Genomic DNA, 24,838 nt, shown 5'->3' on the forward strand with positions numbered 1-24,838 from the left:
ATTGAGTAGCAGGCCTGCTTAGTTGGGAGGATGTGCAATCTCAAATCTCAATACAGTGCAGACGGATAGACTTGCATACCCAACAGCAGAACTGGATAGTGGGATGGTGGTGGAGCTCTATGTGACTGAGCTCCGTAGCAGGATGGAGCTTATCTGCGTAGCAGGATGGGGGTGGAGCCTTCATTGGCTTAGATGCATAACAGGATGGATGTTCAGCCTAAATTAGGACAACCACGTAACGACTCTAATTACACAAACTAAGTCATTCAGGCACTCTAGCAAAAACACGGGCCCTCAATAAGTAATCTTGAAAGTGAGCTTGCAGGATTGTGTGTTAAAGTTTACATATCTTAGACAAACCAGCTGGGAATTGATTCTTTAATCCATATTTAACCAAACCCACCGTAAATAAATGAGCTACAATTCGACCCCTTGCCCTTAGTTAGATTGAAGTCATTTTCGAGCTCGACAGCAGACAATGCCGGTCGGAATCTAGATTGGTCGTTAAGATTGTGGGTGTGTGAGCTTCAGATCTACCGAACAATCACTCTGGCACATCATGGCAAAATACATACATGAGAAGCAGGGCATGAGTGGTCTTAAAGGCCAGTGGAAAGAGAAAGCAGGGTTGCCTTGAGGGGGGCTTAAAACACAATTTTTTGCAAATTAGCCAACAGGTTTTTAAAACTTCAAACCAGAGAGGAGACCGGGTGAGAGAGAGAGAGAGAGAGAGAGAGAGAGTGTGTGTGTGTGTGTGTGTGTGTGTGTACAAATCCCAGGTGAAATCCGACAGACACCTCACCATACCCAACTGAAAGCACCTGTAACCAACTACTTACTAGACAGTACACTTATTAGGGTGCCCACCGGAGTTACACCTTTGAATGCTGGTAAAAAAGATTGAAACACCTTCCCAGAGATCCATCATTAGACTTCTAAACTTCCATGCTAACACTAAAGTAAAATGAGCAATATTCTCCCAGGGAGACAAACTCCTAATATTATTTCATCTAAGAAGCAGTGGATGTTGCTGCTTCTAAAAAAACAGGAACCATTTTAAAACCAGGCGACCATGAGAAAGTGCTGAGTGTGTGTGAACTAATGTTTGAGTTAGTGCTAATGCCGGAAACCACAGCACCTGATTAAAGCCGTCCGCATTATATCATTACCGTCAGGGTGGCACTGAGGGATTTTAGCACCTGGCAGCATTACTGCATGGTAGTAATGCCAGAGGGATTTGGGCTGGCTTTGTTGTTTTTATACATCAAAAGCAAACCTGTTCTCCTAAAACCATTATCGGGCTAACCAAGCTTCCTTAGATGCTTTGAAAGCAGATATCAGATGAAATATAATTTAATGTTAGACATGTAGACTTAATAATGTGCTAAATTTTGAAGGTGCTATATATGAGTCAGAAGCTTTGGCAATGTCACAAACATGCTGCGAGTCAATTTTATGGGGCGTTCAAGGCTCATGTAAGGATATTTGGTAGGTTGAGAATTTTGTGAAATGGTGTACTAAACTGAGTGCAGTTACAGCAACATGTCAGTTTCAGGGCTGCAGTAACATAATTCCCAAATAGGGTATTAGGGTGAACGTGACATAACAGTATTAATTCTTTATCCCAAAGCAGCATGTTGTCAGCTTTAAATATACATTGGAATTTCAGCCATTTTTCTCCAAATATCTGCTTAGGAGTTCTGAAAGTATGCAAATTTGGTCTTGAATGCACACTTTGTAATTTGGTATACATATATGAATTCCACCAAGCAAAAGTTTCACATTTAGAAGGATGGGCTGCATACAAGAGAGCTACTTACAGGTGGCCAAAGGGTTACCAGTAGCCCAAGAGCCAATGGATGGAGTAGCCTGGTCTAAAGCAAATTTAATCTGTTTGACACTCACCACAAATACTCGCAGATGCTACTGGTGGAGCCCTTGCCACAGTTCTTTGGAAAATGTACAGTGATGAAAGAGAAGACTTGGAGGATATTGCTTGATGGCGGCCGCCCAGTTTTCCAGCTCCTGCGGTCTAAAAGACCTCTTTTTGCAGCTCTGTAGGTCGATGGTAGTTGAGAAGTTGGTGCCATTGGCAACTTGTAGATGTGGTTATTGTCAACTCAAGGCTAGAGCTAGCCTATTCAGTGGTCTCCCTAACATGTGTTACGGTAGGGTGGTGCAGCCCGTGCCGCCTCACTGGACATCATGCGAAAGCAACCCCAGCCACTGTGTTATGTTTCAAATCTGGAGTTTGTGCTCAATCAAATTGGTTTCATCTGCAGATTTCTTTTGCACAGGATTGCTCGCTACTGATGGACTTTGATGTGGCAGGAGTGGAACAGCATGCACCTGACCCCGCTGTTCAAAGACCTGCGCTTAAAGAACTTATTGAGGGTCATTTGAATATTGTGTGCTAGAAAGTATAAACCCTTCATCATCTACTGGGATGGAAATAAGTCATGCAATTTCACTGGTCAATGTTATTTGTTATCATCAATTCAAATACTAAACTGTCTTACATTACATGTACGCCTTTGGATATATGTTCCATAATTTGATTGAGATGGCATGGAGTCATGGCAAGAAATGAATGAGTTATGCATGATTAATTCTGTCTGATAAGACCTTTGTGTTTGTTTTTGAATGATCTCCTGGTTTGCACTTTCTGTTGTTGCTGCATTCGCAAACCAAGGCTCACAAGGGATTACTAGGTTGGTCTTTACTTTCTTGGCAGATTGGGAGGAGCATAACAAGTACAGGCAGAGATTGTCATAGACTGGGCCAGGAACTGAGCACTCCTGACCCCTGCCTGAGGTGCTGAAATACAATTTTTCCTAGGTAGGGTACTAAAATCTCAAGGTCCTAAGAGGGGAGTATCCTTGTACGTAACTGGTCAGGAAATTAGGGACTGCACTATCCATGCTTTTACGGAGCCTGCATGGACCCTCCTCAAGAGGAACCAGGGGAGTTTATTGAAAGGGGGTTAGCTTGATAACCTCTGAGCAATGGTTTGTATTGTTTTGCATGTCCTGAACCCCAGATGTTGGGGTTTAGAGGAGCCATACATTTCTGGGATTCCGTATTAGAATGTCCTCCTATTTCAGGGTACAATGGGATGAGTCCTAGTTTAGTTCTTAGTTAGTAAAGGAAAAATAAAGCACCATGGCCAAATATTTAGCATTGTAAGTGGGATCTGGACACAGGAGGCAGCCCAGCAGTCAGTAACGTGTATATCAAAATGAAGGCTCCCAGTTTTTCATTTTTACAGATAAGTACATACAGAAGTCAGTGTGTTTCCTGCCTGTCTTTCTTTTTTAAACGCAGGAAAGTTGTACATTGTTTTATTGACTCGCCATGCTGTCATTGCTGTTCCGTCACGAGCGCCGGTTGGGCTGCGCTTATGACGGAACCGTTCCGTCACGGCTACGCCCGTTATTTAGAACCTTCAGCACAGCGCGAAAATTTGCGCTGCACTGAAGGTGTTAAGCTAACGATCCCCTTTTTTGGTGTGTATATTGGCCGCACATAAATGCGCAACGTTGGCAGATATTATCAACGCCCAGCACAGTTTTTGGGAAGGATGCAATTTAAGCATGCTCCAGGTTGCTTTCTTTTTTAAAATGTATTTTTCTTTAGTGTTTGGCAGTAGGAAGAGCAGCATCACCTCCTTGTTTCCTATCGTGCTGCACAAATTTCTAGACAGCGGTAGTCTAGTGAGGCAGACTACATCATCTCCCTGATGGCGTTAAGGCACCATAAACTGAGGTGTACTTTATCACTGATCACAGCATCTACACATGTTAAACCAGTTACAAGCAGGTACCTTTAAACTCACTCCACCTCACCACAGAGCTTCCAGTACAGGTGCCAGAACTGCCACCTCAAACCAGAAGGAATGAAAATGCGGTCCTACATTATGAAAGGACATCTTATCTCATCCATAAAATGTGTAGAGAAGAGCTGGTTTAAAGAACCAGTATTTCCCCACACATTTTCCTTTTTCGCAGTTTCCACATTTTTTGGGTGACAAGCACTCATTTTTGGGAAGCAGGGCTTATTTTATATCTGCAGCCTCTGACCTAGAAAAAGAAAGGGAAAGGCAGAAAAGGAAGAAAGAAGGAGGAAGAGAAAGATATAAAAGCACTGACAAATGAGTAAGCGGAGAAGAAAAAATCTATAAGAGTGTGCTCAGCAGATAGGGACTTTAAAGTGATGGAAGAAAGATGGCTGAAATGGAATCAAAATACGACTGCCTTGGTATTCGGGAGACCCAGCGTTCAGAAGTGCTAAATAATAAGACAATTTGTAAAGAGCTTGGCTACTTCAGATGAAGTGTCTCAGCGCTAAGCTCTCTGTTCCAGTGAGGTAAGTGCATGTAACACGTTTTGGAAAATTAAGAGCAAGAAATGAAAAACCAGGTTTTTAGCTGTTTCCTAAAAGAAGTTTCAGTAGGAGCTTGTGGAATTGTTCCAGATCTTAGGCGCCAGGTAGCTAACCGAGCTGGCTCCGATCCTGACTTTTGTACATTTAGGAACAACGGCCAGTTTGGCTTCAGATGATCTCATGTGCCTCGCGGGCACATAAGGTTTGACCAGTGACTGAAGACAGCGCCGGCCAGCATTAGGTAATGCCTTATAACAGTAGCCGAGAGCTTTGGACGCAATTCTCTGCCTCACCCGGAGACTGTGCAAATTGCTCAGACCCGTTCCAATCGAAGCGGGTTTGGGACGATTCAACATCCGGCGAGCCGCAGAGTTTTGAACCATGGTAGCAGGCTCAAAAGAAAATCTTTTTACCTCTGCACTTTATTTATTACAAATTGTGCACTGAGTGGTTTCCTCTCACACAGTTTAACTGCTGGTAACTGAGTCCCACCAGTAGCTAATCATTTATTCTCAGCTTCTTCTGCAGACGTGTTTGATTTCAGTTGGTTGGTTGTTGGAGATTTTTTTCCATCGTTTTAATTATCTTCCGTGATACTCTTGTTTTATTGTGTTTCCTATTCTGTCAAAACCCCATTCATTGTGCTGCGGACTCCACCTTTTGGATCTGGCCCTGCTTTTTAAGAGACGGTGGCGGTCAGCAGTATGACCACGGGCTTCAGATGGTGGTTGAATTTCATTAATTTACTATAATGTGTCTTTATATAGCACAGCATCTACGTATTACTTTGTCTCTTGGCGCAGACCACATTTGCAGCGGTCTAATTCAATTGGTGGCTTGGAACCACGGCCAGACTGGTCCTTCCCAGCATTTCTGTGGTAGTCTGCAAGCTAGGGTGCTGCTTTCAGAGCAGCATGGGCTTACATGACCCAGCCGTGTCCCCATTCCTCCTGCAGAGTGGAGCTGCTATGAACATTTTTGCCAGGGTTGATTTTGGTTTCTAGTCTGGTCCTGCCATGGAACCGGATTACTAGTTCAGCACCAGCTGGTTTGGGGAGGAGAACAAGTACCCAGCGAATACTACACCTACAATTCCTTGCTCACAAATGCAGTTCACGATTGTTCCATGAAGATTTCGCCATGCTACGTAGGTCAAGGGAGTTCGTAGGCAGCTGTAGGAGAACTAGAACCTTAATATTCACTGAGTGTTAGAGATTAGGCAATGGTGAGCCCTGAAGGGGCAGCTTTGGGAAGGATAGGAATTAAGGGCCACATGTTTCAAAAAAGCATTTTGGGATTACCAAATAGCAATTTGTACAGAGTCACTATTTGGTAATCGCAGAATGCTATGAGGGTGAAGAATTGCCAAAGATTTAGCGAATCCATAATATTACCAAATAGCTATTTGTTTAATAGGTAATCACCATTAGGTAATACTACTCCATTCGTTCTACGAATAGTTTTGCATTAGCTAATTTGCGATGACCTAATTGGTAATCGAAAATTAGGTAATTCAAAGCCAAGGGTGTCCGGGGGCATTGAAGCCCCCCTGAAGCCCCCCTGAAGCCCCCCAGAAAATAAAATTTGCACATGTAAAGCACACACATGCACCATGGGCATGTGTGCACTACATGGCCTTTTTCAAAATTTGCACATGGTTACCATAAACTTAGAGGTGATGGTAATAGCCTTTTCATAAATGCATAGTTTGCATTTAGAAAATTCTTGGTACATATGCTGAGGGGATCACAAATAGGGACTCCCTATTTGTAGTCGCCATTTTAGGTAATCACTATTTTCTTATTAACTAAAATTGCGACTACAAAGCCTTTCCTCCATCTTGATAGTCTATTTTACATTTGCAAATGGCCAAAATTACCGATTCGAATGCAAAATTGTTTGACACACGTGGCCCTACATCTGGCATGGTCTGTAAAAGCACCCAGAATGCTTAGGGCCCGTTTAACCCTATTGGTGCCATTCATGATCCTCATTCTCACATTGCATGCAGATATTGCACAAGTTGCATGGACCTCAGTGCTAATCTGCCAGTAGTCTCTCTACTGAAGTTTTCTAGAGTATTAAGTGGGTCATTGAATACCCTGGTGCTGGAGAAGCCATTTTGTTCTTAATAACTGACTAGGGCCCATACAATACCGCAGCCGAGCCAGGGCAGATCTGCAGGGACAGGCAAACTACCAGTCGCGAACGTAGCAATAATTGTGCCAATAATTGCTTGTGTGTTGTTAGAGAATGAACCAGGAGCAGAAATTGCTTCTGCGATTTGAGAGATGAAATCTCCATCCAGAGAAGGACCTTGCGTTGGCGTAGCAGTGAAATACTGCTGGATGTTAAACCAACCTGACCATTTAATCAACAGCAATCGACTCTGTGGACCACCGGTGCGAAATTGAAAAGGTCCTGTGAAAAAAAAGTCCTGCTAACAAATCAACACTAGATACGAGTTACTCACACAGAGCTCTTTATAGCAAACACGATCTGCGTCGGTGATAAAGGTGTCTGCTGGAATGAACGATATAAATGAAAAATAAGAGACCTGGACATATTTATTCCTTAAGAAGGTGAATTCAATAAAAAATTATGTGCTCTGGTTGTTGCATTCTTCGGGACATTTTAGTTGTTTTAGTTTTTAGTTTTTTCCCCCCAACAAAATGCATCCAGTTTATACTTTCACAACCAATATTCGCACAACTCTTTGGCCATCATTGGAAATTAACTCAGAGATACCGACATGCCTGTTGCGTCTTTTACATTTCTGCAGGCCGGCCTATTTTTGAACACTTAGAAAGTTGTAGTTCTTATACCGTTCGCACCAGTATTGCGTCTTCCCGGCACTGTCTTACTTCATTTGCACAACACAGTTGCGTGCAGGGTATGACATTGCTTAAAGCACAGAAAGGTCATCCAAGGAAGCTGTGATCAGTGCAAGCTTAGATCTGTTGGATGAACCCAGAGAGGAGAGGATTGTTGTAGACAAAACATAAATGTGTTTGTTTGCGATAGAATATACCCAGCATGCTATAAGTGGCACCTGTATCCATACAAATAAGTACTTTATTAAGGAAAACAAACTTCTAGACGATGCCCAATCAGGTGTCAGGTCAGGCTGCACCTCCACAAATCAACTTTAAAATGCATTTATGATGCCGATATATACTAGATAAATGTGACTCGCGTCACATTATCCAACTGGACTCATTAGCAGCCTGTGACCTGGTTAATTACAGCACTCTAGTGAAATGCTGCCAAGATAGAATGGGGCAAATGACACAAGGTGGCTCTCATCATACCTACGAAACCGGTGCCAGTTCATAAAAGTGTCCAACATCCTCTGTAAACATTCGACGATCCAACAAAGAGTTCCAGAGGGATATTTTTTCTTTCTTACCATATTCAAACTTTACCCTCAGCCTTCGACCTCCACTCACAGTTGTTCTAAGATCTCATATCAGGTTTATGCAGAATAACCCATCTCTATCTGAAAGTGGCCTGCTCGAAGGGTGCTAAACGACTGCATTTTATTCCGCCACAAAAAGTGTATCCTTAATATAGTGTTCCCCCTGCAGTTCACTCCTAATGGCCTGATTATGGTTGAAAAATGCCTCAATTCGCTTACAGTACTAATATGCACTCAACTTCGCTCTTTTTCTTCAACAGAAAACTTAAACTATAATCGCACATCTACACAATGGCAAAGTAGGCACAATTTAAACTTCTCAGTGGGATCAAGACCCAAAACCTGCGTCATGATTTCAAGGTAGTATTCCAATCTCTTCGACGATCGGGATTCGACTCTGGAAACTCCCTACTCCTAGAAACCCCAAAAATTCACTAGCTTCTCCCAAAGCCACATAGCAAAACAAACATATTAGTAGAGCACACATCGACCTCAAGGAGTTCCCTGGCGTTACTGACAGACAAATGCTACCCAACTTGGTGATAGACATTGCCTACCATGCGGCTGCCAGGCTGGCAATGGATTCCAGAATGTTGAACCCCATCTCGCAAATTCTGTACTCGGTGGAAGGCCCACCCACAGGAGCATCCTTAAACATAAACCCATGATTTTGGAAACTCTTCCTACAATGCTCAGAAACTTCATCTCTGGCAGGCAACACCCCAATCAGAACCTTCTCTTTGAAACGTTAGGACCTAAGAACGTAACGACTCAACTCCATCCATCTTGGAAGTGCGTCTACGGTGTAGGATGCCATTCACTCCTAATTCAGGATGGTTCCATATTACTAGGATTTTTACAAAAATAGGAGACAGGCCTGCTATTTCAGCACCACTTTCACCTGTGCAATAACTTTGCGATCACTGCTGTTTTTAAAAAGGGTCCTCTCCTGCAGGAGGCTGTTCTCCCTGCTCCTTCCATTCATCCTTTGTGGCTCTTTCATTCTATTTTATCATATGTTTGGAATATTGTACTACTATATACCATATGATATGTAATATTTTCCACTCTTTTCCTGAAACTGTTCATATATAAAGAGTCTGTCACCCTTTAAATCCAGATGGGTTCTGTCACCCATTACAATTTCGTCAACGCCATATAAAAACTACTAATGCATAAATTAATAAATACTCATTGCACCACCTGGACAGAGCTTTACTACCTATTGTATTAGATTTTCTGAAATTCTGTACTTAATTGCCCACACTTCCCTGGTCAGGTAGTGCTGTGTTTTCTGCTGAGTGCAACGTTGCCACTAAACATGAGGCAATGGTCTATAACCCCTACTGCCCAAACCCGCATTTTCTGGGAATAGCAAAAGAATCGTAATTGCCTGTCTAAAGGAGATCTCTTTATGGATGTTTAAATGTGGGGGCGGTAACAATAGCTCATTTTAGCTCTCAGGGGGCAAACCCTAAGGAAAGTGATTAATTAATTCAATTAGCCATAATGTAGGAAGGCCTAATATATGTACAGAGGTGATGGGAGAAAGACTGTGCTAAGTAATTAGTGCATTTGCTGTTTCAAAGAGAAGTTCTGTTTGCACTGTAGCATTTTTATAGAGCTTAATACACTCACTGAGGGCGCTGAGTGCTTTTTTGGATGGAGAGCATGCTTCACCATGGGGAGTGTGTGGCTGGCAGAGTGTGGTGCTTGTTGTGATCCTATGTGGAAGTGTTTAGGTGTCGTATCGTGTGAGAGGTACTGTTGTCGTGGAGTGCTGCGCCTAGTAGTGTGATGAGTAGAAACTCTGGCAGATTGGTGCACACATTATAATTCTAGTTTGGACTAAATCATTTTGGCAGGTACACAGCTCTAGCCCTGCTGAGGGGCAGCATGGTACTGTATGCGGAAGGGCAATAATCAGCAAAGGTCCAGTAATCAATATGGCAACATGCGCAAGACAGAGATGCTGTTAGAGGAATAAAATGTTTCCAAATTGGAAAGAATGGGAGTTGATAACATGAGCAGTACCATGCCAATCTGATCAATAGCAACACAGTATTTACAAGTCCCAGATTTCACCTCCTCGAGCTAGGCTGACAGAGACCAAGTGTTTGAGACTGAATTCACACCCCAAGCCTCTCATGCCCCCGAATGCTCTCCAAGTTGGACTAGCAGCAGTTAGGAACCCTAAGTAGGCCTGTATCCTGCACATAACGAGGTTGAGCGGGAAAGTGCTTGGCACTGCCCTGGTAGCACGAAAAGTAGTCTTGCGGCTGCGTGATACGCTTCTATCGTAACCCCTTCAGGTGAGCCCAATACTTTTTCTTTGATCTCAGCAACACTTACCATTTCTAGTGTTAGAGGAGACATCCTCCTTCCTTTCATGAGGTTCCTCCCAGACAACTTCGTTGATAGTAAGGAATGGAATTTCAGGGTAAAAAGGAGGCAGAAGATTACCCAGCTTCTTTTCTTTCAGCTAGGATAGCAGCATCAGGAGCGGTCTCTTGGCCTTGAGGCTTCTCTCAAGCAGTGCTTAACCCCTTCGATGCTGGTGACGGAACCATTCCGTCATCAGTCACGGTTGAGCTGTGCTGATGACGTAATGGTTCCGTCACGACCACACCCTGTTCATAAACAAGCAGCACAGCAGGAAAATTCCTGTAGGAGCGATGTGGTTAATATAAGTCATCAACACCAGCACTTTTTATGAGCACCAGTCATTCATTTATGATAGGCACGGCAAGTTTAGGTGATTTGTCCAGAATCACAGAATGTTGAGCCAGCGCCGAGACTCAAACCTGTTTCCCCAGCGCCGAAGTCAGCAGCTCTGACCATTACGCCCACCCGCTCCCCACTTTCATGGTTAGTAGTTGGTTCTGTTTTAGGTGTCGCGGACAGGAGAAACCGCCTCCTGACGAGAGCCGTACGAGTTTTACAAATTAACCACTGCTTTCAAGGCATTGTCACCAGGAGCTAAGGCAGGGCCGCCCTTCAGTTCCTGCTCGGAAATAGGTGAACGCTGCCCTCATTTTTATGTCATGGAAACGGGAAGCACAGTTATGAGTGTTATTGTTTGAGACAGTTTCAGTTGCAGCAGAAAAGTCGTAAACAAATTTCTCAGCATTACATAATGGCAGAATGCAAACATACATAATGAGGTTGCACTTCATGAAGTCAGCCTTAGTAACCCTGAGGTATATTGCTTGGCCTCAATAGTATTTCTTCTCTTTCTAGTCTAGAGCTGCACTCTGGACCTTGGAATTATGTTTTGCTTTTAATCCATTACATCAAAATTACATCCAGTCCTTGCCTCAATAGCGCACATACTCTCGTCACAAAGCATTCGGATTTTGAAGGTGTTCTTGTGATAATGCGTTACATCAAATGTGGCTTCAAATCAATGCCTGATACATGTTCTAAGTGACAAAGGGGGGTGACAAAGCCACATTGAAAGCAGTTCCATTTTCCCTGCATAGCCTCAGTACCTGTTTGATAACCGCTTCCCCTGCAACAGAACATGTTCTCTTATCCACAGCCACCAGCCCCTCCGATCCACAATTGGAATCCAGATCACATAGGGATAATGTAAAAGTGGGCCTGCAGAGTACCTCTACCTCCAAAAGACATAATTGAGGGGGTACAAGTCTGCTTACTGTCTGCACCGGTGCACTGTTGTGTGGTAAAAATGTAGTTAAGAGGAAAATGGGGTCATGTTTTTGAAGGTTATGGAAAGAAAGGCAGGACTATAGTTTGCTGGATAGAGAGTGGACTGGAGAGGTGGAGGATAAAATGCGAAGGAGGTTATTCAGTATTAACACATTAGACCCTATACATAGTATGTATGCTTTTATGCACCTTGATGTCCGGCAAATGAAAAGAAAGAGAATTTATATTTTAAATGTATGTAATCTTTTTTATTTAATTTACATGCTACACGATTGCGGCACATTTCAACTCCACAAACACAGGGCTTTAGAAATGATAAATGTAATACCCCCAATAGAAAAACAAATCTCGTTTATATTTCTAGAAATGAAGACCAGCTGCCTTCCATCAGAGCTGGCAGTGGGTGGTTTCTGTAAGTAAATTAGCCTTTTTAGGTCTCGCCTAGAGTTGCAGCACACATGCGCTGCTCACTCTGCGAGAGCTATAGTAATCGATATTTTAGAAGGGGACTTTAAGCCACGCCCTTGTTTTCAATTGGCTGACATCGTAGTTTAGGGTAAACGCTGTCGCTTTTTGGGACGGCTCATCTGGACTGGCCCACGCCATCTTTGCTTCCAGTGATGTAGGGGGTAGCTTTGGTAGCTTGTTTACTATTTTCTGATTGGATTTTGTGCTTTTATGTTACCGCCTTTTTTTTTTTGTACGGTCCAGCCGGACTTCTTCGTACATTGGTGGTCACACAGAAGGGCCGGAGGTGCGCTTGTTGTCTAGGGTCCGTAAATGTTAGATCTCTGTCTTTGTTTCTTTGTCCAATTTTTCAATTGGCTGGTGTCATAGTTAAGGGTAAATGCTGGCTTGTGATTGGGAGTCGGGCTTTATGGTTACCGCCCTGTTGCTTTTTTTGCCTTTGTGCTTTTTTGTTACCGCCCTGTATTTTTTTGTACAGCCCATCCGGACTGTTTCGTACATTGGTGGTCACACACACACACACACAGATGGGCGCTTGTTGTCTAAGGTCTGTATATGTTAGATCTCCGTCTTTGTTTCTTTGTACAAGTTTTTTGTTTTTTAATTTTATTTTCTGCAAGTCTTGCGTGAGTATAAAATAGATGGGGTTTGGCTGTAGGGCTTTTAGCGCTACTGGTGATGCCTCCCATGGTGTCACAGCCCTTTTTAGGTGTTGCCTAGCAGTGCAGCGCCCATGTTGGGCTCGCTCTGGTGTTACCTGCGCAAATAAGAAATGACATATGTCACCCTGACCCCTACTAACATATGAAAATATGATGCCAATGTTCTGAGTCGTGTTAGAAACCTCCTTTTATCTGGGGTCAAACTTTACCCTGATTAACTCATAATGTTCTTTGGCGTGACTGCCCGTCTCCACACGTGCATGTAAAAATATGTTCTGTATATCTGTTGCGCCCACCAATTCGTGCTGCAACAGAGCGCTTATTGCCAGGTTAAGATCTAAACGCTATGCCCGAAAGGAGAGGAAGGTTTGAGATGGTTTATGATAGGAAGGCATGGACCCTAAACTACCTAATGCTGAAGTTTTAGCTCGAGGGACACTGATTGATTTAAAGGCTATTTATAGTATAGAATCGTTCAGGGGACTGTGTTACATATGCACACACACACAAACAGATATGTACACACACAAACACATGCACACACATACATACAGACACTCGTACATAAACACACACACACACATGCACATACACACATACAAACACTTCCTTTTGTTGCTCAACTCGCTGAGATACATCCATGGCTTAGGTACTAAAGGGATAAAAAGAACAAAAGTTTATCCATCACTCCCACCAGAGCCCAGTGGCAGGCATGTTCACTTGCAATTTATACAGTTTGACCCCTGCGCACGCAATAGAGCACTCATTGCAAGGTTGAGTTCTAAGCACTATGTCCGATAGGAGAGGAAGGTTGAAGATGGTTTACAAGAGGAAGGCGTGGACCCTAAACTACCTAATGCTGCAGTTTAAGCTCGAGGGACACTGATTTATTTAAAGGCTATTTATAGTATAGAATAGCATCATTCTTTGCATTTGCAAAGAATGATGCTATTAATATTGTAAATAACAATGCCTTTTAATTATGTTATAAAAGGAAACACATTACTAAAAGGCATTACCATTTACAATGTCAATAGCTCAAACTTGAATAAATTCGAGACCTATTGCATTGCAAATGTTTGTTTTAAACAGGCAGCGTGATTTATTGGCGTAGGAGCTTGTTTCTGTCTAGTCGTTTATGAGCCTTTCCAAAGACTGAGCATGCGCTGCCTGTTGTGAGACATATTCTTACCTTACTGGGCTTAGAGGCCACCAGTTCCATACCACTGGTTCGCTTATTGACACTCTCACTTCTTATTTGTCATTTGCTGTGGGTTTTCCTTCCTCTTCTGATGTTTGTCCCTCCCATGGTCCGTTACTTGTGCCCACTGCTCCATTTTCAGGCTCTTCTTTTTTCTCTTTGGTTACGTACTGTATGATAGTGTATGTGTTTTCCAGTTGTCTCCTTCATGTACTTTGTGTTCCTCTTTCACGCCTTTGTTTCTCCCCTTGCCCTTCCTTCCTTTCTTCTCCCCTGCCCGCCCAACCTCCATTGCTGTTCTTGCATTCCCACCCCCTTGTCCGTATGCTCCCCCAACCCAGGCTCCATTTTATGTGTGCTCCCCCGCCCACCTGCCCTCCATTTTCCATGTGGTGGTGGCAAAAAGTGGTGCTGGCTAAAAGGACATAACTCACAGGACAACGAGCATCATAATTTGAAGCCAGTTGGCAACTATGGTTAGGATAGAAGCTTAGATGGTGAGTTACATAGCTCAAAAAGGGCAAGTAGTAAGTTCTGCAAAGAAGGCTGGCTAGGTGAGTAGTGAACTCTTGGGATGGACTTTTAGTGGTGTCTAGAACTCTTCCCTTCCTGTATGTCTGGTCAGTGTGTCTTAGATAACACCCTGTGTTTGTTCCTTCTCTGTGGAACTACAATCTCATAGTCAATGTGTGTTGCAGCAGGGACTACAGGAGAAATCTGACTGCTTTTGCGAAATAGTGCATAGTGCCTATTCGGTCCAGCATCTTTATCAGTCATAGTGGACCCTGGTGTCGATACAGAGAATATTGCATGCTCAGTCACCAGTTCCTTACAGTAATATATGTTTCATTTATTCTTTCAAGCTGATTCTCTCTCTGATCTATCAGTGAACTTGCCCCACTCAGGATAAAGAACACCTGCTTTCTCTCCTTTGGTTTGTTTCCAAGCACCTGTCCAGATTAGGGTAATTTGCATGACGAATAAACTGTTCAAGAAACTAAATCTGCTTAGCCTGCTGAGATGAACAGTTGGATGCTCGGCTGAGAGGTGGATGTGTATAAGGTTTCTCCTCTCAGGTAGCCTGCCAGCTAGGCCCATGAAGGTTGGCAGAGCCTCCAGGTTGCCCAGTTAAAGCTGGATGGGCAGAGATGCCCAGGTGCCACCCTCAAGCGTGATGCTCTTCACACAGAGTCCTTCTGTTGGAAGTTGCACATTGAAGCCCACAGCGCTTCCAACTCATTTGTCCACTTTGAAGTACAAATAGATGTCAAACAATGTCTTCGAGTATTGGGTACACTGTGTACTTCGTTCAGTGTTATTTGACTTTTCAATATTTACCTCTGCGTTAATGATACCAATGGGTATTTTGCAGTGTCATGCTACCTGTCTATTCTCCATGCCCTTAATTTACTAAAGACGCACCGGTGCAGCATCCCCGGTGAGTTTAAATTTTCCAATCGCATGTACTTTAAATGTATTATTTTATTAGCATCCTTTTTTGAGTTCTTGTCTCGCACGGTCACTAGACATTGGGACATGGAAAATACCACATGGAAGAAACTGGGACCGGATCGCCACATAGTCAAATCATGCACCAAATCCACCTTCTTGACTTTTCTATACTTCAACAACCCTTGGTGAAGCCAATGCTTAAATTGAGCCGGTGGTTGCCGGTAGGGACCACCAGCACTCATTTTTGGTGACTGTTAATTATTTTCCCTCATCAGACATTTCCAGAGAGCAAGAAATGTAAATACACACAATGGGGAAATAAGGAGGAAGAGAAAGACAGACAATCTGTCACCAATGGAGAAAGCAGAAACCTGGAAGAGTGAGAAGAGTGAGAAGGGAGTGTCTGGCAGTGGATTAAAGAGGCCTGAGGTGGATTCAGGAATATGTAGCCTTGATATTCGGCTCACTGACATTAATAGCACCGGCTATTGTTGTTAATACCATCAAGTTTTGGGATCTCCTCTAACTTGACTTGTGCCTCATTCCACATCCTCAGATTCTGAAGTCCTTCCTAAGTCTGAGGCACATGTGTACATTATTATAAGTTCAGCATTGCTCATGCTTTTTTCGTGTTACATAGGTTTACTTCTTTGTGAGTCCTACAAAAGAAAATTGTTCTTAACTACATATACAAACTTTATTTTAGATCTTTTCGTAAATTTAAAGTTGAAGACACTGGTAATGAGAACGTGGCCAGGTGCCTCCGATTAGCAAGAACAGTCACAGTTTCTTACTATCCATCCTGGCAAATTTCCGTAAATTTAAGGAGTCTTGGTTTTTAGAGAAGGTCAGAAGAACTCAAAGGCATGTTTTCATGTGTTCTAAATCTAGATTATTTAGCAGTCGCTAGAAAGCAATTTATTGAATACTGATAATGCTGCGTGTACTAGCTGAATTTAGTTTCCCTTGTTTCCTGTGTTTTCTATGTTAGTGGGAGTTGTCAATTAGGCTATTAACTGCCTCTAAGTTGATGTAGAATTGTAGTCCTACTTCTATGTGTTTTTTGTATGGGTTTTGGCTTTCAAAAGTGCCTTGAAGCTGCACATCCTCACATTGAGCCTTTCACAAAATAATAAATAAATATAATGCCATTCAGGAAAGATGCCCACATCCATGACCTTATTTAACAGAACTGTAAGAGCAGGAGCTAAGACAGTAGCCAACTCATGAAAGATGTCTACAGGACAGGAGTCTACAGGGGCCCCAGGCTTATTCCATAAAATCAGTGGATCACCTCCTCCGTTAAAAGAGATGGAAAAACACTCAGAGAAGAGATATTCTCATTTGTGACAGTGACTTCAGATGCTGAAAGGACATCTCCCTTAAAAGTCTTATATACTGTTTATACTTTATTTTTAAAAACATTAGCTAAGTTGTCACAGAAATCTTGCGAGGGAACTACGGTAAAACCGTCAAGAGGATGAGGGAGCATCTGCACTGTTTGAAATAATTCCTTGGAGGATTTACTTGCTGTTTTGATTTTGGATGTAAAAAAACTTTGTTTTTCGTATTTTATTTCTACTTTGTAGGCCAATAAAAGCCTCCTATATTTTGCTTTCTCATCTGGAGAATAATTAATCCTCCAGATTTTCTCCTGTCTCCTGCGGGCTCTTTTGAGTTCTTTAAGTTTGGAAGAGTACTCTCTGGCTGTGGGGCAGTATCTCTGTCTTTTAACCACTCTAAGGGGATCCAGTTCATTGGGTCCAACCTTAATCTAAAATAAAAAAAATTCCTGCTATAACTTTCACTTCCCCGGTCAATATTGGAAGAGATAAATTCAAGAATTATGCTAGCTCTGTCTTATCCATATTGTTGATGACCCGAACCCCTTTATCTGCACCCCTACCCGTCTCATTCCATTTGGGAGAAGAAACTGGGATGGTGAACTTAATCATCAAGTGATCACACCATGTGACCAAAAGAATTCTCTCAATCAATGAATCGGGAAAATTTGAAAAAACTGTATCCAAAGTGTTGCCTGCAGAATCGAAATTTGCCTAGCTTACGTAACGGTAAGTTTCAATTCTATTAAGGACACGGAGGCGAGGATTATGCTATATCTTCCTTCGCTTTATTAACATAAAGAAACCACAGCAGCTCAGGAAAAGATATAATAAGAACAAAAAATGCTTTAAACATAAAGCATTGACGTAATGTTCAACAAAAAATCAACAACTCCCAAGAGTCTCTTTGCTTATAATAATAGTCCATAGTCCTTTGTCTCTGTCCATCATCACTATATAACCGGACTTCCCATCATCTTCCTCCTCTTTCTTCGCGCAGATCACGCTTAAGCCTCATTGGTCCTGTTTAGCACCGTCGTTGCCTGCCAAAAAAAGGAACAGCATCAGCGAGGTGGCCCAGGAAAATGCGACAACAAGGCGAGGAGCATTCAGTGAACAACACAGTACCGACAACGTAAAGGAAAACGCTTTACTTACTGCCATACGGGTGGGTAGAGACACCACCGTAGCCCGGGTGGGATAATCCTCGCCTCCGTGTCCTTAATAGAATTGAAACTTACCGTTACGTAAGCTAGGCAAATTTCGATTCTATGTCTGGACCGGAGGCTTCAGATTATGCTAGTTTAAAGCTTACTTACCACCAACTGAGCCAAATCCACCACCGGCTTAAAATAAAACCTCTTGAAGGTGGAATCCGAGGACCAGCCTGCCGCTCGCAGAAGGTCCTCCAGACGAGCACCCACCGAGAATGCCTTAGAGGCCATGGCCCCCCTGGCGGAGTGTGCTCCAAAGAGAGAAGTATTGATGCCCGCTTCCTGCATGACCCAACGCACCCACCGAGCAATAGTGGGAGAGGAGACAGCTTTGTGTGGCTTCCGCAGGGCAATCAACAACTGACGCTCGCCCGGAGGGCGCAGATCCAAGGTCAGGTCCTCATATGCTTTGAGGCATTGCACGACACACAACTTAGGAGTGTCAGTAAAGGCTGGATAAGAAATGGAACGCGACGACGTCTTAGTGCGTCGGCCCACCGTAAAGGTAACCCCATCCGGGGAGAAAATGCGTGCAGAAACATCCAGCGCGCGCACGTCCGAGACGCGCCTACAAGAGACCAGACATAACAACATGGCTAAGTTCGCCGAGAGCTCCTTAAGAGACAGATAAGAATTCGCTGGCCACGACAGGAACAGATTCAGAACCAAATTGACGTCCCAGAGGACGGAGTACCTGGGTTCTGGCGGCAGTGCGAGGCGAACTGCTCGCAGAAGCCGGCACACAAAAGGGTGGTCCCCTACCGGATGGCCATCGATGTTATCGTGGCCCGCAGAAATCGCCGACCGGATAGCATTGATCGTCCTATACGCTAAACCCTTGTCGGCCAAATGAGCCAGGAAATTCAGCACGGGAACAAGGCCGGCGACCATGGGATCCAAATCCCTTCGTAAACACCAACGCATCCACTTAAGCCAAGCGGATCTGTAACGCTTCGTCGTACTATCGGCCCATGCTTTGGAGAGCAAGTGCGCAGCTGACCCCGAAAGGCCCGGGAGCGTCCAGCGTCTCCTGAGAGCCTCCACGCCACGAGGCGGAGAGTGTTCTGCATGACGAGAGGGTGAGGTTCCTGATCCGGGCTCGTCAGGAGCAGAGGAAACAGGGGGAGTAGGATTGGAAAATCCCAAGAAAGTTCCAGAAGAACCGGAAACCATACTTGAGACCTCCACAGCAGTGTAACCAACACCAGTTCCGCACCCTGGCGGCGTATTTGAGCCGCCGTTCGCATGATCATGGAGAACGGGGGAAACGCAAACGGCTGTTCCCGACTCCAATCCTGCAAGAACGCGTCCGTGGCCTCTGCCAGAGGGTCCGGCCTCCAGCTGTAGAACCGCGGCAGCTGGTGGTCGAGACGGGACGCGAAGAGGTCCACCGAGAAGGGGCCCCAGAGGGAGTGTAGCCACCTGAAGACTCCCGGATCCAGTTTCCACTGGCTGGCATCCCTGAGATGTCGAGAGTGCCAATCCGCTACCTGATTGCACTGGCCTGGCAGATACTCCGCCGTCACCGCAATGTGACGAGACAGGCAATAATCCCAGAAGTCCTTCGCTAAGTCCGCCAAGGCGCGGGACCGAGGACCTCCTAGGTGGTTCACATACCGGACCGCCGAAATATTGTCCATCCGCAGCAGGACACAAGCCTTAATTGAATCTTTGGTCCAACAGCGAACTGCGAAGGAGCCCGCAAGGAGCTCCAAACAATTGATATGCAATTGTTGTTCTTCTGACGACCAGGCGCCGCCGGTGGAAAAATCCCCGCACCGGGCGCCCCAGCCCGACCTGCTGGCGTCGGACTCTATGATCAGGTCCGGAGCCGAACCGAAGATCGCTCGCCCATTCCATGCCTCCATGTGAGACAGCCACCATGACATTTCCTCCTTCACTTCGTCCGTGAGAGGGACCCACTGATCGTAACCCATCCCACGGCGCAAATGCTGCGCCTTCAGGCGCTGAAGAGCCCTGTAGTGCAGCGGGCCCGGGAAAATCGCCTGGATGGAGGACGACAGAAGACCCACCACCTTGGCGACATGGCGCAGTGACGTACGATCCTTCGCGATCGTCTGCCGGAGCAGGTGTCGTATCTTTGCGACCTTCCGACCCGGCAGGCTCAAGACCGCCTGTACCGAGTCCACCACGAAACCCAAAAAGGTGATCTGCTGAGTGGGAACCAAAACCGACTTGGAGCCGTTGATGACGAACCCCAGTCTCTGAAGCAGGCCGACAGCTTGACGCAGCTGTCCCGCCAGTACCTCTGGGCACTGTCCCATGAGGAGGATGTCGTCTAAGTATACTAACATCCGGACCCCCTGACTTCTGAGAAACTCCACTACCGGGTGGAGGACCTTCGTGAAGCACCACGGGGCCGACGAGAGACCGAACGGTAGGGCGGTGAATTCGAACACCTTGCCGTCCCACAGGAATTGTAGGAAACGACGATGAGGGGGGTGGATGGGAACGACCAAGTAGGCATCCTTGAGATCCAGTCGCACCATCCAATCCCGAGGGAGGAGCACGTCCCGAAGGAGGTGGATCCCCTCCATCTTGAAGTGACGGTAGACCAACCACCCATTGAACTCCTTGAGATTGATCACAGGCCTCTTGCCCCCATCTGTCTTGTTTACCAAGAAGACGTTGCTGAGGAACCCACGTGGGTGGCGCGTTGATAGACGGATGGCTCCCTTGCGCAGCAAGTCTGAGACCTTTTCGTCTATCAAGCGCGCGTCGGAATCTGCAAAAACCATAGGGCGCGGGGGCCTCACCTGAGTTGGCTGGTCGTAAAACTCTATATGGAAACCTCTCACAGTTTGCAAAACCCAAGCATCGGCAGTGAGCAATTCCCACTCCCCGTAAAAGCTTGCCAGCCGCCCCCCAATCGGCACTTGATCTAAGCAAAGTACACTTACCGGGGGCATTTCCTTGTCCGGAGTTCTTCTTGAACCCTCTGCCACCATAGCGTTGTCCCCTGGTGGGGTAGAAGTTGGTGTAGTTGGCCGAGGTCTGGTACTGACCTCTTCCGGAGCCTTGTCCACGGTTGTTGGTCTGCTGACCACGGCCGATCGCGGGCCCCTGCCGCGACCGGCCCCTCCAGAAAAACGCTGGTGGAACACCCTCTTGATGCTGGACTGGGCCTTGTCCAGCGACGTGAACGTATTCACGAACTTTCCCAGCTCGCGGATGAAAGGCTCACCGAAGAGGCCACCCTGGGCCACGGCACCTGCCTCCGACGAGGCCAGGTCCCCCAGCTTCGGATCCAGCTTGATAAGGAGCGAACGCCGCCTCTCCGTGGATAGGGCACAGTTGGCGTTGCCCAAAAATACGATCACCCTCTGGGCCCAGTTGGAGAGCACCTCCGGTGAAATGGCGGTGCCATTCGCTCGGGCCTCCTCCGCCATATCGAGGATCTTCGTGGCGGGCCCGACCGCATCCAACAGCTTGTCCTGGCAGGCCCGCCAGGACCGGTCGATCCCCTTCCTGGGGTCCTTCATGAATTTCGCCAGGAAGGTGGCCATCTTGGGGTCCAATTCTGGTGTCATGGCCACTTTCCCTTCCAGTGTAGGCCGAGGGCATTCCCCGCGCAAGCAACCCCTCGCCTCCTTCTCCAGGGGCTTGCGCAGTCTGCCCGCGACAAACTTCGCCACCGTCTCCCCCGGGGCCCAGGCCGCGGAACGGGGGTGGACGATCTCGTCCGGGTCCAGCATGCCCGACTCGTCTCGGGGCATCTCCTTCGCTGAAGGCGCCGGAAGCCAAGAACGGGTCGACTCTCCGTCGTCATCCGTGTCCGGAGAGTCGTAGATCGGGGAGGCGGGCGCAGTAGACACGTCGCCCGAAGTGCCAGGGTCCACCAAGGGCGCCGGAGGCACCGCCGTCGCCTTAGCCAGGAAGGCGTCGCGAAGTCGCTCGAAAGCGCCCTTGTCCACGCCTTGGGCCTCCGATGAAGGTCCCTCACCACGGGGTCTCTTCGGAGCGGGCGGTAACCCGCCGGACGTCCCCGGGAGTTCGGGGGACGGAGGCACCTGCGACGCTGCCAGCTTCGCACACTCCTCCACGATGCGGGCAGAAAGGCGGTCCTCCATGGGCCCTACCACCTCCGTCACGCAACGATAGATGGAGCTGTCCACCGCCTGATAAAACTCATCATCCTGCAGATAGGGGCAGACCTCCTCGTCGTACTCCCCTTCCATCTCGGAACCAAGGGGCAAATGCGGGGCACCCAAGAGGGCGGCAACCGAGAAAGTTCTCGAATGTGGGCAGGCCCAGCGGCTGCGATCACGTTTTGGGCCAGCTGACGTGGCAGGTGGGCTGCACCAACCCCCAAGCGCGCAGACCCTCCACGCCGGGACCGGGTCTACGTACCCCTCAAGCGCGCTAGGCCACACACGGGTAAAGAGGTGCACAGGTCTTGACCGAAGGCGATTCACGCGGTCAGAACCGCTATACCGACCCCAGAGGGCGTCAAAATTGGCAAAGTACAGACCCGGATCACCAGGTGTCAGAGGGGTACGCGAGGGTCGGCCCCTGCGCAAGCAGACCCCACGGCGTGGCTCCTCACACTGCGGAGGCGCGCCGGAGGGTCGGCGAAGCGACAGGCCGCCCCCGTGCGGTCTATGTACACACCGCACACAAGTGGGGATGAAGTCGCGTAGGAACGATAGAACGTTCCCGCAACCGGGGACTCTGAAAGGGAATAAACCATGCAAGGAGTCCCCAAAGACCGCACACAAGATAATAAACCACAATAAAAGAAGACAAAATAGAAAAGCACTTATCTGGCTGCGGGAGCAGCGAAGAAAGAGGAGGAAGATGATGGGAAGTCCGGTTATATAGTGATGATGGACAGAGACAAAGGACTATGGACTATTATTATAAGCAAAGAGACTCTTGGGAGTTGTTGATTTTTTGTTGAACATTACGTCAATGCTTTATGTTTAAAGCATTTTTTGTTCTTATTATATCTTTTCCTGAGCTGCTGTGGTTTCTTTATGTTAATAAAGCGAAGGAAGATATAGCATAATCTGAAGCCTCCGGTCCTGACATAGAATTAGTCTGGCCTTTTACCAATAGATGGAGGCCAAAGTTAGCCATGTTGTTAATTTAACATTCTTGCGTCTTTGTTACTTCTATCTTCTAGATAAAAGCTTAAATCTCTCAAAATTGTGTGATTACAATAATGAATTCTATTTTCCAACAGGTCACTAATAGCTTCCAAATATTGAAGTCTAGGGCCAAGCAGCCGAAAATTCACGACCCTTAAAACCTTGACTTGTGGTCTATTTTACAGTTAAAAGTAAGAGATTCAGCCTCTGTGAACACTAAGGGTTCACATTTAATGTCAATGTCATCTTTATGAATTACTGCCAGGCCTCACCCCCTCCTCCCTTTGCTTATCTACACTAGTCTGTAACTTGCATACCCTTCGGGGAGAGCAGCTACAAAATCTGAAAATTTGTCTGCCTATGTCTCAGTTAATAAAACCGATATCAGAGCTATGAGAATCCAAATAGTCGAATATTTTAAATTTGTGCTTAATTGCAGAACTGGTGTTTAACAGGACACCGCATAGACTAACAGATGGGCTGCCATAAGAGCTCGGCAAACCGCCGTCGCTAGCTGATATTGATTTCTCTCGAATCGGCTTAAGTGAGCAGGTGAAATTACAATTTGCACATGTATAGTTTGTGTTGTTCAAATTAAACATTTTACCATCTGCATTTTATCACAGCAGCGACTCTCTTGAGTAGCTAAAACATTGGCCAGTGGTCTAGGCACAGGCTACAATCTGGTCGTGGACGCGCACAGATGAGCTTGCCGTAGGCGTGTCCGCTGCGTGGACGTGGTCTGTGTTCGAATTTCAAAGCCGGCAAGGGGTGTAGCCGGGTAGTAGCCAATGAGGGGATCGTGAGTCAACGTTTGTTGTATAAAGGTGATTGGGACAAAGAAACGCCACGAACCAGGGTCCAGCAACCCCTACACCTGGTTCAGGCTCCCCTGAAGACGAGGTACATAGTGGGAAATAACATCTTAATTAAAATGTTAGATAAAGGAAAAGTGAAAAAATTTAAATAATAAAATTTAAGAGATTTTTCCCCCCCAGAGTTTTATATAGTACAAACTAAACCCAAAGGTATCAGAGCGCTTTACATGAGCATGAGTTGCATTTCAGGCGGACACATTCATTGGTTTGTTAGGCACGGGCAAAATAAGTGGTTTGCCCAAAATCACAGGAAGTCTAGCATCCCTGCAGAGACTTGAACCTGGTTCCCCAGCTTCGAAGTCGACCACCCTAGGCGTAAGGCCAGATCCTCTCCTATCCTATTAAGAGGTGTTAATAATATCAATAAATTGTATTTATTCAGTGATTCCTACTGCACTTCTGCTGTTTCTACGAGCTGTAAATAATAGTTGTTACTTTTGCCCACTTTAATGACACTCACTTTGTTGTATCAAATGGATGGCAGAGCACTTAATTCCCACAGGAATCCAGCAGTCCGAAGCATAGACAGTGGCGCAGAAAAGCGTGAGGTTCCCCCCTGCACAGTATATGGAGGGGACCCCCCATGCGCTGGACCCAGTCAGGAGCTCTCAGTGCACATGCTCTTGCATAATGCCAGAGGGGGCCCCCTGGAGGCTGCGGGGGCTAATGTTACTCCACTGAGCGAAGGCACTTAAGCACAGCAACCTTTCATGCATTATGAAAATACAATCATACAAAAAGCCCTTGAAAGGGAAGAACCTAGCACCGATTAGTAGGGAAAAAAGATGGAAATATCCCATGATTTGAGAGCTCAAGCTGACTCCCGCGCTTTTTGTGCATTGCCATCATGCTTCTGGAATCATAAACTGATGACCTCACTAGTGGCTTGAATGACAGGGTAGATTGGGTCCCTGGTCCCTTTACTTTGAAGAGTATGAGGCGTTGTGTGCAGGTGAGCAATAAAACCAAGATACCAGTGGTGCTGATAGACCTTATCTGTTCCAGTGTGACGCGGGTGACTCGCGTCATATGAGAA

At 46.0% G+C, this 24,838-nt stretch overlaps 1 protein-coding gene across 1 annotated transcript in view; it reads left to right on the plus strand.

The window, feature by feature from the left end:
• Positions 1-24,838, plus strand: part of CASTOR2 (cytosolic arginine sensor for mTORC1 subunit 2) — a 321,588-nt gene that overhangs the window by 165,317 nt on the left and 131,433 nt on the right. The window lies entirely within an intron of this gene.

This window comes from Lissotriton vulgaris, chromosome 2_1 (assembly GCF_964263255.1).
Source record: "Lissotriton vulgaris chromosome 2_1, aLisVul1.2, whole genome shotgun sequence".
Lineage (NCBI taxonomy): Eukaryota > Metazoa > Chordata > Amphibia > Caudata > Salamandridae > Lissotriton > Lissotriton vulgaris.